The sequence below is a fragment of the Equus caballus genome, chromosome 30 (genome assembly GCF_041296265.1).
Source record: "Equus caballus isolate H_3958 breed thoroughbred chromosome 30, TB-T2T, whole genome shotgun sequence".
NCBI classification, from domain to species: Eukaryota; Metazoa; Chordata; class Mammalia; order Perissodactyla; family Equidae; genus Equus; species Equus caballus.
In genome coordinates this window covers 38,610,775-38,626,338 of record NC_091713.1, presented here as the reverse complement: position 1 = coordinate 38,626,338, position 15,564 = coordinate 38,610,775, and the positions used below count along the sequence as shown (strand labels likewise).

Here is a 15,564-nt window from a genome sequence, read left to right as displayed (position 1 = left end):
GGAGATGCGCCGGACAGCATGCGCGCACGGTCCCCTGGACAGACGGAGTGGTCCAAGCTGTCCTCGCGGCCGTCCGTCGAGTCCAGGTCGTTCCATTTGAAGAAAGTCTGCACATAAGCTAACGGACCAGCGCGCCGCACCCTCGCCAAACCAAACAGGCTGGTTTGGGTTTGTGGTGGGACTTGGGCAGGCCCTGGGGATGGGGACAGCTGGGGCCGGAGGAGTGATCTGGCCCTTCGCATCAGTGCAGCCAGCACCAGATCCCCATAACAAAGACTTCCACCCTCCCACACCCTGCCCATCTTCAGGGTTTTTAAATCTGCTCTTCTTCTATCCAGAGCACAGGTCTGTCTGCCCATGTCCCTTCCTCCGAGGTCACCACCAACAAGGCTCCCCAACTGCTCCAGGTGGAGTCTGGGGGGTGTTTCCTTGCAGGGGCGCCTGAGCCCCCCAATGGCACAGAGCTGACTTCTGGTCCCACCACCTACTGGGCGTGTGACACCTGGTCTCCTCCTCTGTCAGATGGCGTCACCCTCCCCGGGGTTGACCGTGAGCAGTGCAGGAAGTGGGGCGTGTTAGCTGTGCCCACCCTAGGGCAGCACTGGCTCCCCCTCCCTCTTCTCTTCTCAGTCCTTTCTGTGCTTCTGTAGGCCGGATAAATCAAGAATTGAGCAAACAGTCTGCTTGTAGCCAAATGAGCTCTCCTGTTGGTGTCCACACAGCCAGTCCCCCTAAGGACTAACTCTGGCATCTGGGCCAGCTTTATCCACAGCTTCATGCTCCTGCTTCCCTCCCATCACGTGGTCCCCAACTCAGCTCAGGCCAACAGCACTCTCAGCAGTCTCCTCTCTGGTCCCTCGGCCTCCTACCCCTCTCTCGTCCAGTCCAACCCCCACACTGGACCAGCTTGGTCTTTCTAAATTAGGGATCTAATCCTGTCACTTCCCGTGCATAAGGACTGCCAACAGCTTCCCGAGCCCAGAGAACAAAGCCTATTGTCAGCACAGCATCGAGACCGATTATTAGGGCCCAGTCTCTTCTCCTGGTCTCATTCCCTATCATCCCACCCCCATCTGGTGACAGGGTACCCCAGCTGTCAGCATTAACCTCAGCCACACCAGCTTCTCACATGGGACCCCCAGACGTCCACCATCACTCCTCTGAGGTTTGAGCCCCAGCCCCAAAGCAACTACTGCTTTTTAAACAGACTTTCTCCCTTTACCCACTGGACTGCCCCACCACCCCCAGGCACTTTATTTACAAACAAGGTGGTGTACCCGCCTGTGGAGCCAGCCTTTGAGGCAGGTGCAGACGCTGCTTGAATTGTTAGGTTTTGCTTAGCTTTGGGCAACACAGTTTGAAAGGACCTTTGGCTCATTTGTGCTGTGATGGCGAAACCCATGAATGTCTGGCCACTGTCCCCAACAGCGGTGGCCGCTCTCAACCCCATAAAGGAAAGTCTCCTCTGGCCCTCTCTCTGAGCATGCTCAGACCATTCAGCACCGTGTCTAATACACCTGCTGGAACCCCGGGCAAATCCCCCCCCAGCTGGGACCCAGCTCTCCTGGTGGGCTCACAGGCCCCTTCCCCCACATCACCTGCTTTCATCTGTGCCACACCCTACCCTGAAACTCTACTGTTTTTATTTTGTTTCAACTATGAAATATACCACATAGGCAAAAGAGTGTTTGGAGTATGTATGTTTGGTATCTCCTATGAATCCATCATCCAGGTCAGGAAACAGAGCATGACCAGCAGCTTAGAAACTATTCATGTGGCCCTCCCCAATGCCACTCTTCTCTGGCTAGATTTTGGTTATTTATTCCATCGTTTTTCTTACAGTTTTACCAACCATGACATTCCCAAACAAGATATTGTTTGGTCTAGCCTGTTTTTGAACCTTATATAAATTGAGACATACTGTGTGGTATCTTCTGTGGCTGACTTCTGATGTGTCACATAGCTGTAACTCGCTCATTTTCACTGCTGTATAGTATTCCATCATATGACTGTACCACAGTTTATACCTTCTGTTATCAGTATGCATTTGAGTTGTTTCCAGTTTTTGCCTAATGTAACGATATTGCTGTGAACCCTCTGACATGACTGTTGGTACGTGTGTGTTCATCCAGGAGTGGAATTGGTGGGATGTGGGGCGTGTGTGAGTTCAGTTTTACTAAATGCAGACGAATACTTTGCGAAAGTGGTTGTACAAGTTTCCATCCCACTGCGGAGCTCCCCGTGCCCCCACCCTCACCATCGCCACAGCACACTTTGTACCAACTGCAAAGGTGTAAAATGGTCTCTCATTATGGTTTAAACTTGCATTGCCTCACTTGCTCATTATTTAGGCAAATTTTCCTATGTCATAAGCTATTTGTGTTTGTTTTTTTGTGAGAAGTATGTTGTCTCTCTTGCTTTTTCTATTCTGTTGTTTGTCTTTTCTTATTGAAATGTAGAAGTTCTTTACACATTCGGAACACGAGTCCTTTGGTAATTACAGGTTTGGCTGTATCTTCTCCCAGTTCGAGGCTTGGCTTTTCATTCTCTTTAGGTGTTGTTTTTTAAATGTAGTCAGATTTACTGATTTTATCCTTTATGATTTGTGTTTCTTGCATCCTGTTGAAGAAATCTTTCTCCAGTCTGAGATCAAAAAATTCTTTTCTGGGGCCAGCTCAGTGACGCAGTGGTTAAGTTCACATGCTCGGCTTCAGCCACCTGGGGTTCACAGGTTCAGGCCCTGGGTGTGGACTTAGCACCACTCGTCAGGCCACATTGTGTCTGTGTCCCACATAAAGCAGAGGAAGATTGGCAATAGGTGTTAGCTCAGGGACAATCTTCCTCACACACACACAAAACTTATTTTCCTATATTGTCATCTAAAAGTGTATACTTCTTTTTCTTTAAGTATTTAATCTTTCTGAAATTGACGTTTGAGTATGCTACGAGGTAGAATCCAAGTTTTTTACCATATGGATAACTAGTTTTCCCAGCATCTTTTATTGAAAAAATCTATCCTTTCACATTAATAAGTCAGGTTTCTATATATGCATGGATATCTTTCTGTTCCTTGACCTGTTTTTCTGCATCTACCCTGGTAACTCATTGACTTAATTACTGAAGCTATATAAGTCTTGATGTCTAGCAGAACAAACCCTTCCACTGTGTTCTCCATTTCAGAAATGTCTCAGCTATTCTTAGTCCTTCCTTCTCCATGTACGTGTTAGAATCATCCTGCCAAATTGCATTAAAAATTATGTTTAGGTTTTTTTTTTTTAAAGTTTAGCACCTGGGCTAACAACTGTTGCCAATCTTTTTTTTTTTCTGCTTTATCTCCCCAAACCCCCCCTGTACACAGTTGTATATCTTAGTTGTATATCTTAGTTGCAGGTCCTTCTAGTTGTGGGATGTGGGACACTGTCTCAACGTGGCCTGACGAGCGGTGCCATGTCTGCGCCTGGGATCCAAGCGAACTTAACCACTCGGCCACGGAGCCGGCCCCCAGTGTTCAGGTTTTGATTAGAATCACAATCACACATTCAAGCTAGAGGTCAATTTGGGGAGAATTGACATCTTTACGGTATTGGGTCTCCCAGTCTGAAAATATGGTATATCTCTTTACTTAGTTATATCTTCTAAAATATATCTCAATAAATTTTAATAATTTTCTTCTTAAAGATGTCATACATCTCTTATTATACTTATTTCCTAGGTTTGATTACTGTTATAAATTTTATCCTTTTTAAAAATTACGTTTATGAACCAGTTGTTGCCAGTGTATGATAATCTTGCTGATGTCTGGATGTGGACCTTGTGCCCGGCCACTTCTCCCACCCTCTTATTAGTTTCAATGATTATCCTGCGGAGTGTTCTGTGTAGGTGATCATACCATCCACACAAGTGACTTTTGTTTCTTCTGTTCCAAACCTTATGCCTTTGTGTGTTTTTCTCACCAACTGCGCTAGCTGCACCCTCCAGCAGAGAGGTGTGTAAAGCAGTGTATAAAGTGGGCGCCTTCCTCTTGCTCCTGGCCCGAGGGTTTGTCTGCAACATTCTGTGTTAAGTGTGCTGTTTATTGTAGATTTGTCGTAGATGCCTTTTCTATGACTAAGGAAGTTTCCTTCTATTCCTAGCTGGCTGAGAGTTTTCATATGAAGGGCTGTGAATTTTGTCAAATGGTTTTCATTTATAATAGGTTTTTGCTTTTATTCTGTTAAAGAAGTAAATTATATTCATCAATTTTTCTCTGTTAAATTTGTCTTGCATTCCTAGGATTAATCCAGCCGAGTCCTGATAGGTCTTGAACCTTCCCGGATCTGGCTGATTTTGTGTGTCACATTTTGCCTTCATTTATTAATGCGTAAGAGGGCCACCTGCTTTCTTCTTTACACTCTAGGATGTCCTTGCCATCCTGGCTGTCACCCAGGCTAACGGTAAACTGAGTTGGGGTACAATGTTTGCTGGCCTCGTAAAATGGGTGAGGGAGTCCCTCTTCCCGCTCTCTGACAGAGTTGTATCAAAGGACTAGTCTGCTCCTTGAACGTTTGGTGGCTGCCACCAGGAATGCTTGACGCTTTTTTTGAGGATGATTTGTAACTGCTGATTCAATGTCTTTTAGTGGTTGCGGGTTACATTGCCTTTTCTGTATCCCCTTAAGTAGGTTGAGAGGTAAAAGTCTTTACCCCTCCACAGGCCGCCGATCCCCGTCTTCCTCCCCAGGGGTCTAAGGTGTAAGGGCAGCATTAAAACTTTCTTTGGTTTTACTCAGAACTCAGTGTGTCCGTGTTACCTGTGTAAGAGCTCTTATTTGAGATAAAGTCAGGGAGGTTGGTGGCCATCTCTCCCTTCCATCTGTCCCTGCCAAGTGACCCTGGAGAGGGTAAAGTCAGGCTGTAAACCTGCAGCTTTCTAGCAGTCGCTGGAGCAGACCCAGAAAGTTGAAGGTCCCGTGGACAGTTATGAGCATCCTAGAAAGGTTATTCATCTGGAGGTGCTATCCTCACCTTCTCCCACTGAGGGAGCCCACACATTGCCCCAGGGATCTCCAGGGGGTCCAGGCTCGGGAAACCAGCTTCCTCCACTTCTCTCTGCTTCCTTCCTCCGCCCTCACTCCCACCTCCCTGCACAAGGCAGAAGCCTTAGAATACCACCTCACCTGGGAAGGCCTGCATCTCCCTTGACTTGGGGCCTGCTGTCACCAGGTCTGGGGAAAACTGGAAGGGGTCCTGGCCGAGGGAGCAGCACCACCAGAGATCCAGAATGAGAAAGGACGGCAACATGCTTAGACAAAGCTCCCTCTGAGTGGTGGGTGGAGGGGGTTCTATCAGGAGTGGGGCACCCCCTGTTCCATGCCTTGATGCCTTGCTGTCTAGCCAACTACTTTTTCTAAGCATGTTCTCCGATGCTGCCACCTGGTCCCGTGTGGAATTACTACAAACAAGCTCTCCTTGTGCTGGGTCCACTGTCTCTCGCTGTAAGTAAAACCCATTTCCCCATGCTCAGAGCTTGGTGCCAGGAGAAAACAGCCAGATCCCTCTTAATTAATTCAGTCATTCAGACAACAAGTGTTTTTCAAACATGTTTCAAGGAGAGAAACTTCGCTTCCAAAGGCCCAGTGCGGAATCTCTTTTGGGTCTTGCCTCATTTCGTCCAGCATGGGAGTGGGAAAGAGGACATACCGACATACAGACATTCTTGTCATTCCCCTCCCCTCCTCGGCCCTCACCATATGGCATGTGAGATCTTGGGAGCTTAGTGAGGCCCCGGCACCACCCCATTCCCTCCTCCAGAGAGTCCTTGCCATTCCCAGCTGTCGTCCAGACCAATAATAAACTGACGTGGCCAGGCAGCCAGAAGCCCAGGCTTAGCTGAGGATGCCTTCCCACCCCCTTGGTCTCTGCATTCCGTGGAGGCCACACTCTAAGAAGGGACACTGAAGGGGCCACCTCAGAAGGGGAGACATCTACAGGAAAAGGGCAGAAGCACCCAGTGCCCATAACTTCCGCCATCACTATGACTTGGGCCAGGCCCATGCAAAGCAGCCCAGACACAGAGGCTGGGGGTCTTGTCTTCCCTAAGCTTCTTCCTGGCATCTAACTTGAGATCCTCACGCTGTAGCAGTAGCTCGTATGACCTTCTCTGGGCCTCTGTAGGAATGGAAATCTCCACCCCGTTCATTTTGAAAGTTAAAGTTGCGGTTTGCCACATGTGGCTTGTCTGTGTCCACGGGTAAGTCCTGGGACGCCTCCCAGTGCACAACCCAGGGCTCCTGGACTCAGCCCTGCCCGCTAGAAGGCAGACTTTCAGTATGAGGGGCTCAGATTGTGTAACATGAGCCAGGGCAGGACCTGAAGCTAGACATCTGGGACCCCTAAAGTCAGAGTAAGAAAGAACATCACCCCCATATTCCTACCACCGTCATGGGACTCAAAGGTGACTTGGAATGGAGGCAAGTACACCAGGCCTTTACCTCTGCCCCCCGTGTGGGTTTGGGCAAGTCACTTCTCATTCCGAGTCCGCAGTGTCCCACTAGATGACCAGCTGGCACAGCCAGGGCCACTGACCACTGGAGCCCCTTCCCAGGAGAAAGGGAAACAAGGGAGGCAGAGCTTCTATCTGCCTTGAGTATCACCCCTCGCCCTGCTCTCCCAACCACAAGGCCCCTTTCAGTGCAAACCCAAGCTGAATGTGGGGGCCCTGCTCTGAGGCTGCCTCCCCCACTTGACACACACACACACTCACACCACACACACACACACACACACAGAAAACTTGTCCTTTCTTGACCAAGCACAGAGACCTGCAACATGGGGATGGGGCATCTTACATCACCCGTCATGCCAGAGCCCATCTGTGCACGTTATTCACAGCCTCCATCCCCACGAGCCGACCCCAGCCAGCCCTCCTGCCTGCCCTGATCCACACTGCAGGGCAGCCGGAGAGCCAAGCCAGTCAGGGCTGAGCGTGACAGCCAGGCTGTGTTCCCGAGCATCCCTGGAGTGACTCGGAGGTCACTGGCCTTTGGAGGGCATCTGAATCCCACTCAGCCCATGGAGAGATCTTCTCCTGGCACACCAGGCCCCAAATGCCTTGAGACAATCTCTTTCTAATCCTTTAATCCAGTGGTAGGAGCCATTTTCTATTAAGGGACAGTGACCTCAGTGGAAAAAAATAATCATCTGAGGACCATACAATCATAGAAAATTACTTAATTTAGGTGTGGATGCTGCTGCTCTTGCTGCTTTTTAATTAAGAGACATGTATAAAGCATTAAACACACATGATTTTTAAAGGAAGCCAAAACCATACTAAATAATCTATATTTTAAGACGTCTTTATTCCAAATTTTGGACAGTGAGGTGATGTGACTTGAAATAGTATGAAGGAAGGCGAGAGTAAGAAATTGTGGTGGGGAGAAAGATAAAAAGAAAGTGAAAGAGAGAGAAAGGATGGAGTTAGGAGGAAACGAGGGAGCCCACTTGGACCACGGTTCACTCGTTCCTCTCTCGGCTCCATGGTCCTGGTCATCCCTAACCTTGTAAAGCTGGCTTCTAGGGTCTTACCTGGATTACAGGTTACCATTTATAGAGTTAACGTGATAGGTGTTTATTTCTGTTATGTCATTTAACCTTCACAAGAACTCTAAAAGTTAGATATTTTACAAATGAAGAAACTGAGACCCAGAAAAGTTGTTAATAGTTAGAATCAGGACTTGGATCCACAGCTTGGTGCAGGCTCTGACCCTCTGCTGTCTCTTTCTGGCCATCTCACCATTATCTCCCTACTGAACAGACTGTCTATGCTCATCGGCCCCTTGTGCTCTGTGATCCAGTCATTTGTTCCTCACTTCTGTTCCTCGCACCCTTGAACTTCTCCCGTCTCTCCCCACTTCCCTGACCTCCAAGCTTTGTGCCCCCTGTTCCGCCCTCCAACTGCTCATGCCCAGGTCTTCCCACGACCGCCTCGGCTCATCCTTCAGGTCTCTCCGAAGTGTCACTGCTCCAGAGAGCTCTTTCAACCACTTCCCAGGCACACTGTCACATCACTCCGACTTATTTTTATCATGGCACCGACCACTATGCAATGTTTCCTTGTTTGTCATCGATCTCCCTGAGCTGGAATAGAATCTCCACGTGAGCAAGAACTACCAGTCTTACGACTGTATCTCCAGCATTTAACACTATTTCTGGCACATAGCAGATGCTTAATAAGTGTTTGTTGAGTGAATGGATGGATGAATGAGTGAGCACATAGCTCTCTATCCCCTTATAGACTCTGTTCTTCACAGAGAGCTGCATTTTCCCAGAGAACCAATAAAATCAAGCCTTAGGCTGCATCTCCCATGTCAGCTCAAGGCTCCCTACAACTTTAATCAAAATTCATCCATTTTACAGGGATGTCCAGACTTTTGCTGAGACTATAGGTAGAGACAAATCAGATTTGACCCCAGACTCAAGGCTCGATCTTCTGGAGTTTATAGGGTCTAGAAGAGGTGATAAGGAGTGCCCTCAAAGCATTATACTTCAAGATTAAATGAGCCACAAGCAATGACAAAGGAAGAAGCTAAGCACGTTCAAAGGAAGGAGAAATCCTCCCCAGTTGGCTGGTGGGTGACGGCTTTCACAGAGAGAGGCTCCGGCACTGAGATGGGGCCTCGAGTGCAGGCTCAGACCTTCCTCGCTCTCAGAGGCAGAGCTTGTGCAGCAAGGACTGAGAGCCGACATCCCAGGGCACATCCAGACTGGACCAGACATGGGGCTCAGAAGGAGGCAGCACAAGATGAGGATGGACAGAGAGGTTGGGGCCAGACTGTGCAGGTTCGTGGACTGAACACAGCCACAGGAGAGCAAGCCACGTGGGCGCCGTGACCCAGGCAGCACACTGAACAAGTGCGGCCCGCCCGCACTGCTCAGCACTGATGTGGGGAGGACAGGGGGTTGGTGGAGGGCCCTGCCTGCAGTCACGAGGGGGCTGACCCCATTTCTCTCTGAAAAGCTCAGTGAGACAGATTTCTCTGTCTTCTTCAAGCGGTGTGAAATAGAAGCTAGTCATCATGCATGATTGCTCAACAGCAGGAAATGAAGAAACAGTTTTTGAGACAACATCCTGCCTTGATGGGGAGCAAGGCTCCAGGCTGTGGTCATTTTGCTGTCAAGTTAATCCTGTTTCTAGAAAACAGCTCTGCTCCTCAGGATGCTAGCCTGTCAGCAGGGCAGTGGGGGGGAGGGGTGCCTGGAGACCTGGGGCATGGAGATGGGGATGGAAGTGAGGAACAAGCAGGGCTCCGTGGTGTTGGCCATGGACAGTGGGGGTTCTGGTGGAAGAAGACCAGGGCGTGGAGGGTGGGGGAGAGGCGAAGCCGGGTTCAAGGGGACACAGGGAGTCTAGAGGAAAGAAACCAGGTCTGGAATAGCTCCCAGCCTCTGCATCCTTTCTCCCCATCTTCCTGAGGCCCATGGTCCCGCCCATACACTTGGCCATACCCCTAGTTTCAGGGACCTGAGACCACAGACAAGTCTTCCAGTCCCTTCTCCTGGGCCCATCTCTAAATTCTTGACCACACCATATTGTCGTCATCGGCTCCTACAAATGCTCCTCATAGACTATGAGCCCCTGAGGCCAAAGACTTGCCCTGCTCCCTTGGGCCCCAACATCTGCAGCGTGTGCAGCTGGGCCTGCAGGCTCGATAGAAGTATACTTGAATGAAATTGTTGCAGCTGCCCCTTCCTTGTCTCCCAGACCTCACCTGATCTCTAAATGTCCAAACGCCTCAGGCCTGGACAGAGGCCTCTTCCCTTCTCTCCCTGGATGATCTCATCCTTTCCCATGGCTGTAAATAGCATCTTTATGCTGATGACTCCCACACTTATATATCACCTGCCCAGACTGCCCTCTGAGCTCCACATGCGTATATTCACTGGCCTACTTGCTCCCTCCACTCAGATGAGGCGTAAACAGCTCATCTCCACTCTGCCTGAAATAGCGTCCCGTACTCTAAAACCTGTCCCCGCCCACAGCGCTCCCCACTTTAGAAACCTGCCGTGATCCTCTCCACGGTGCTGAAGAGAGAGCTTCCTCCTTTGCCGTCGGCCCCTTACAGCCAACTCATCAGCAAGTTTGATTTTCCCTCCAATTAACATCTAGAATCTGCCCACTTCTCTCCATCTCCATCCCCACCAGACAGTCCAGGCCAGCACCTCTGTCGCCTGGACCTCCTTAACAGCTCGTCATGCTCTCTCACCTCCCCTACTCCTGTCCCACTCCACATGTATGCTCACAGAGCAGCAAGAGTGGATTTTCTAAACATAAACCCCATCATGCACCCCAGCTTCAACATCCTGACTCACTCAGAGCAAACCCCCTCATGCTTCACAGGCCCCTGACCCAGGTCCCTCTCTCCGCTGTGCCTCTTGCCTCCCCCCACCGCTCAGTCTGCTCGAGCCTCACCAGTTCCTTCCACTTTATATATATATATATATATATATATATATATACCCAAAGCTGTTTCTCGCCTCTGGGACTTTACGTGTGGCATGCTCTACCTAGATTAGCTTCCGCTCCTGACCCACCTCTCACCCCTCAGATCTCGGTTTAAGGCTGCCTCCTTGGGGAGGCCTCCCTGACCATCCAGAGTAAATCCACCTCCTCACCCGGCCCATTTTAGTCCAGGACTCGGCACCCAGTCGGGGTGCAGTAACTGTGACCTGAAAGAACGGGGAGCTGCAGCCCTCCGTCCCACCACCTCCTGTGAGTTCCCTTCTTCCTCCTTCTACTCTACCTTCTCCTCTTAACTTTACTCTCAAAACTGCGCACACAAACACCATGCTGTGGGGTGTCTTTCTCCTTCAACATTAGCTGCAGAGCTGGACAAAGACTCCCTGGCCACCCACTTCCCTGCTGTCCCTTCAGTTTCAGGGTTTAAAAGGCAGTCACTGCGGGGAACAGAGGGGAGATGAGAAATCAGCAATGGGGAGCGGTGGCAGAGTCCAGACGCCGGCGCCTCGTCACGGTCATGCCCTTGGTCGGCTCCTGACGTCCTTTCTTGGCAAGGTCTCACCAGCCATCTAGGGCAGCCCCAATTTCATCCCTTCTGTTCTGTTGTCTGACTGTGTGTACGAGTTTTCTGTCCAGGTGGTCCCTCCACCCTTCTCCCACTCTCCTCCTATGAGGAGCATCTCCCAGCCCCACACTCAGTAGTTGAAAGGCCATCATCTGGTTCGAGCCTCAGTTTGCTCCTCTGTCAAATAGGAATAAGAACAACACACCACCCCAGGTTTGGCAGGGGGCGACTGGCATAATACGTGTTGAGTTTGGTCACCCATAAGAAGTCTCCCTTCCCCCATGGGATGGACGAATGGTGTGAAGTTTTTCAGCTAAAAGACTCCTGGGCTCTGGAGAACAATTCAGCTCTTTAACCCAACGGTGTATGTGTGTAACTGATATGCTGTTGGGAGACTGGCACATTCTATCCATTCTCTTGTGGCCCGAATGGTGAGCCAGGTCACGTCTCAGACAAGAAGCTCGGTCTCCCTCAAGAGGGAGGGGCCCAGTTCCACCACCAGGAAGAGGGTAAATCTCTACTGGAAACCAGAGCTTGGAAGACTGGCCTCAGGCAGACAGAGGAGGGCCTCCCCTCTCTTGGGCCTGGTTCTCTTGGGCCCCAGCTTGGGAGCAGGGGTGTGTCCTCAACGGGAGGTGTAAGATGGTGTCCGCTATGTGGGCTCAGGGGAGCATGACATGGAGGTCTGTCATGAGGCACCATCGCAGTGTGTACCTCCTTCAGTACCCTGGAGCTCCCTAAGGTCTGACCTGAATACCTGTCTCAGACTCAGCTCTACAGAGAGAGCGTGTGCCACCTCCCAGGTCAGAGTGTTAAAGGACGACCATTGTGCCCAAGGCCACAATGGTGACAGCCTCTCAAGGAGAAGGTACATCTTGGTGAGTCCTGGGCCAGAGTAGGGATCGTGTGATCCAGCTGCCTCTCCTGTGTGGGATTCTTCCAGTGTCGACCAGGCAGTGCTGCTCGGGGTTTGATGAGGGAGCTGGTACTTCATGTCAACACCATGCAGGTTTCGCCCCCCGAGGTCCCTGCTGCTAAGGAGAAAAGTCACTTTCGGGCATGTCTTCACATTCCCTAAACTCAGATCTGCTTGGGGCCGTGCCTGGTGGACAGAGCTGGAGACCGGCTCCAGGGCAGGCTCTGTTGCCCGCGCCAAGTGACCTGGAAAGGTCACTGCTCTCAGCTTCCTTGTTGCCAGATGGAGAAAACAGTCTCGGTATGAGTTTCCTGTGGCTGCCGGAACCAATTACCACAAACTTTAGTGCCTTGAAACGACACATATTCATTATCTTACAATTCTGGAGGTCAGCAACCCAAACTAAGTTTTATTGGGCTGAAATCAAGGTGTCAGCGGGCCTCCAGGATAGAATCCATTTTCCTGCCTTTTCACCAAGCAGCTGCCTGCATCCCTTGGCTCGTGACCCCTCCCTCCACCTTCAAAGCGCATGGCTCCAAACTCCACTTCCATCATCACGTCCCCTTTTCTGTGTCTAAAAGACTCGTGGGATTCCATTGGGCCACCCAGATAATCCAAGATAATCTCCCCGTCTCAGGATCCTTAGCTGAGATATGTCTTCAAAGCCACTTTTCCCATGTGAGGTAATGTATTCCTGGGTTCTGGGAATTAGGACATGGACATCTTTGGGGAACCATTATGCTGTCTGCTGTAATCTTCTTACTATATAAATTGTTCTCTTCTAACTTCACCCATTTCCCAGGCTCCAGAAGGGACCTGCTTATCTCATTTCAATCCAAAGGGCCTGGGCTTAAGATGCCTCTAGCCGCCAGTGTCAGTGCTGAAGGCCCCTAACGGAAGTTCGCACTGTTCTCTGAATCTCTCCTGGCCAGAGCACAGGAGATCCACGTAGCTCTGCTCTACGTGTCTCACGAATTCAGTACTTAGTGGAGGAGCCACAGAAATGTCTCCACTGTGGAAGAGCCAGAAGTTAAGGCAGAGTGTGGAAAAGAAAGGGAACCAGTGTCTGCTGAGGCCAGACCCTTACATACAACATCCCATTTAGTCTTTAACATCCTGGGGAGAAACTGAGGCTCAAAAGGCAGAATACTGTTCCCAAGGTCAGCAGTGGCATTGCTCAATGGGGTGAGGGGGTGCTTTCCGAGCCCATCGCAGCACAGTGGGGGTGGGGTCTGGCTTTGTGTCTTGCCAACATTCCTTTTCTCCTGGCATTAAAAACTATCCCAATGAGAGGACCATCACTTATGGTGAGAAGGGCTATTCAGACAAGCAAGAGCAACACATTTGCAGAGGAGTTTCAGAGCTCACAGCGGCATTCATTAGCTCCTACTTACCTCTAGATATCCAAATGGAGAGAAGGGGCAGAATGGCCTAGTGGACGGGAGTTTAAGATTGTCACCTGAACAGGAAGAGAAGCCCAATGAAGGGTCACTAAAAACACCCTGTATTCACTGTGGATGGGTGTAAGACATCCCTCCAAACAGTGGCTTGAAAGAACCATCACCCAAAGACATTTGTCAGAGACCTTGGTCCTTGGGCTGAAGACATCTGTTGAGAGAGTCAGACCCCTGCACTAATACAGTGGCAGAGAAGTCCAGCAGAAGGAGACACAACCCCTGCCCTCTGGAGGCACCAGATCTGAGAAGGAAAAGAGGAGAGAGTCCCTACCTTCGGAAGGGTCCAAGTGTGGCAGATGCAAAAGAGACAGCCCCTGCGCCCGGGGAGTCCCCAGTCTGAAAGGAAAGCTATAACACACAGGCACTAAACACACCACCAGAGAGGCAGGGGTTCCCAAATCCACACAGTTCGATGGGTGTAAAGCCAGAGTGAGAGGGAAGAGCCATTGGATGTGAGCTTGGTGAGAGAGGGAAGGTTCCAGGAGGACGTGGCTCTGGAAGCAAGAGCAGGAACACTGAAGTGGGGAGCTGGCATCAGCGTCCTGGGGGAGGAAGAGGAGCTCACCAGTTGGGGTCTGTGAAGGTAAGAGGCAGGAGCGAGCCGGCAGAGGAATCGCCTGGATCAGCTCAAGCAGCCGCTTCTTCTCCAATAAGATGGGCCAAGGTCAGGGACCCTACAAGAAAATAAACACACACGTTGCCAATCTAGGTGCGCTTGCGTGGATGAAGACTGCTGGCCCCAAGGTCTCGAGTGTTCCTCACCCCGCTTTCTCTTCCCAGTCCCCTGCCCAGAGAACCCAGACCCACTGGGAGCCACTGCTCCCTTACAGCCGTACCTCCTCCAGGCAGCAGTGTGCCTGGTTACTGCCCATCCTGTGTGCTTACCCAGACGCCAACGTCAGGTCAGCCAAGAGGACCTTGTACAAGCACCTGTCCATTATCTCCACGAGGCTTCTCTGGAGACCACAGTTTTTACCATCCTGTGAGGGACCATCAACTTCAGTTCAGTTAATTTAACAAGCGTGTGTGGAGCATTGCAGAAACAAAAGCTGACACCTTGCCCTGTTTCCAGGATGACTAAGCACTCACATGCCACAGTCAGGAAAAAAAGAAAAAAACAAACTGACAGGGTTGTCCTAACTGGTTCTGGTTCCCAAAATAATAAGCCTTGAATACTTCCCAGAAATTTGGACCCCCTAACGGAACACTTTAATCCCTGAGTTTTGCAGTGCTGAGATCTGAGGATGTGTTGTAAATAGGATGATTATGTGAGAAAGCTGCTTCTTTTTCACCGTGAGTAGACTAATGTAAACACGGTGAACTTGGCCGTTTTTCATTTTTTCCTTCAAACGTTTGTGCTTTGCATCTGGCCAGTCGGTTGTCTGAAGGCCAAGTCCCTCACACCCTTCGCAGGTGAACGTCTCCATCCCTTTTCTAAATGCCTGGTCTCCAGTCCTCCTTTGACAGCTTATTCTGGAGTTCCACCACTGGTGCCTGCAACCCGTGGGGCCCAGACAGCACCTTGCCCAGACCTGGACCCTTAGTCCGGCCTTATCCCCGGCTCCCCTAGGGAGTCATGCGTGAGGTGATGAAGCTCAGTCTGAGTGGTGGCCAGGGTCGTTTCAGGCTCTCATGGAGCACGGCCACTTGTGCCCACACGGTGACGGCAGGAGTGGAAGATGCCCAGAGCATTAAGCGGTTTCTGTCAGGACAGCAGAGGGGGTTTCTGGAATCTGATTCCCTGGTCATCTTTTTTGGGAAAACATGTTTGTCTGAGGATTCCAATATTTCCTGGCATTTGAGAATACAGGGTTGAAAAGTTTTTTTGGTGTTTCTGTGACTATTGATAGAATTCTCTGTGTTCATGTGTCTCAGGTTGGTGACAGTGGGAGTTATGTAAACTCTGAGCTCCAAGATCCCTCCTCATCCCAAAGTTCTAGCTTTTGACATGTGCCGCTTGTACCCCGACAGCTGCGAAGGTGAAAGTCCGACACCAAAGATGAAAGGAAACAAATCAGCCTGTTTCATTGCCCTAGGTAAAATGATTCAAAAATTAATGTCTCTTCAGAAATTTGTATAAAAGGTTAAAAGGAAGATTATTGTTATTTTAAGGGATGTGGACATTAAAAGAG

At 50.2% G+C, this 15,564-nt stretch overlaps 1 long non-coding RNA gene across 1 annotated transcript; it reads right to left on the bottom strand.

Annotated features, from left to right (window-relative positions):
* Positions 1-7,315: 7,315 nt before the first annotated feature.
* LOC138921542 (uncharacterized) lies at positions 7,316-14,720 on the bottom strand. The gene is made up of 2 exons (XR_011434181.1): positions 14,318-14,720; positions 7,316-14,106 (listed from the first exon to the last, which is right to left on the bottom strand). It is a non-coding gene; the product is annotated as an uncharacterized lncRNA (long non-coding RNA).
* Positions 14,721-15,564: the final 844 nt, after the last annotated feature.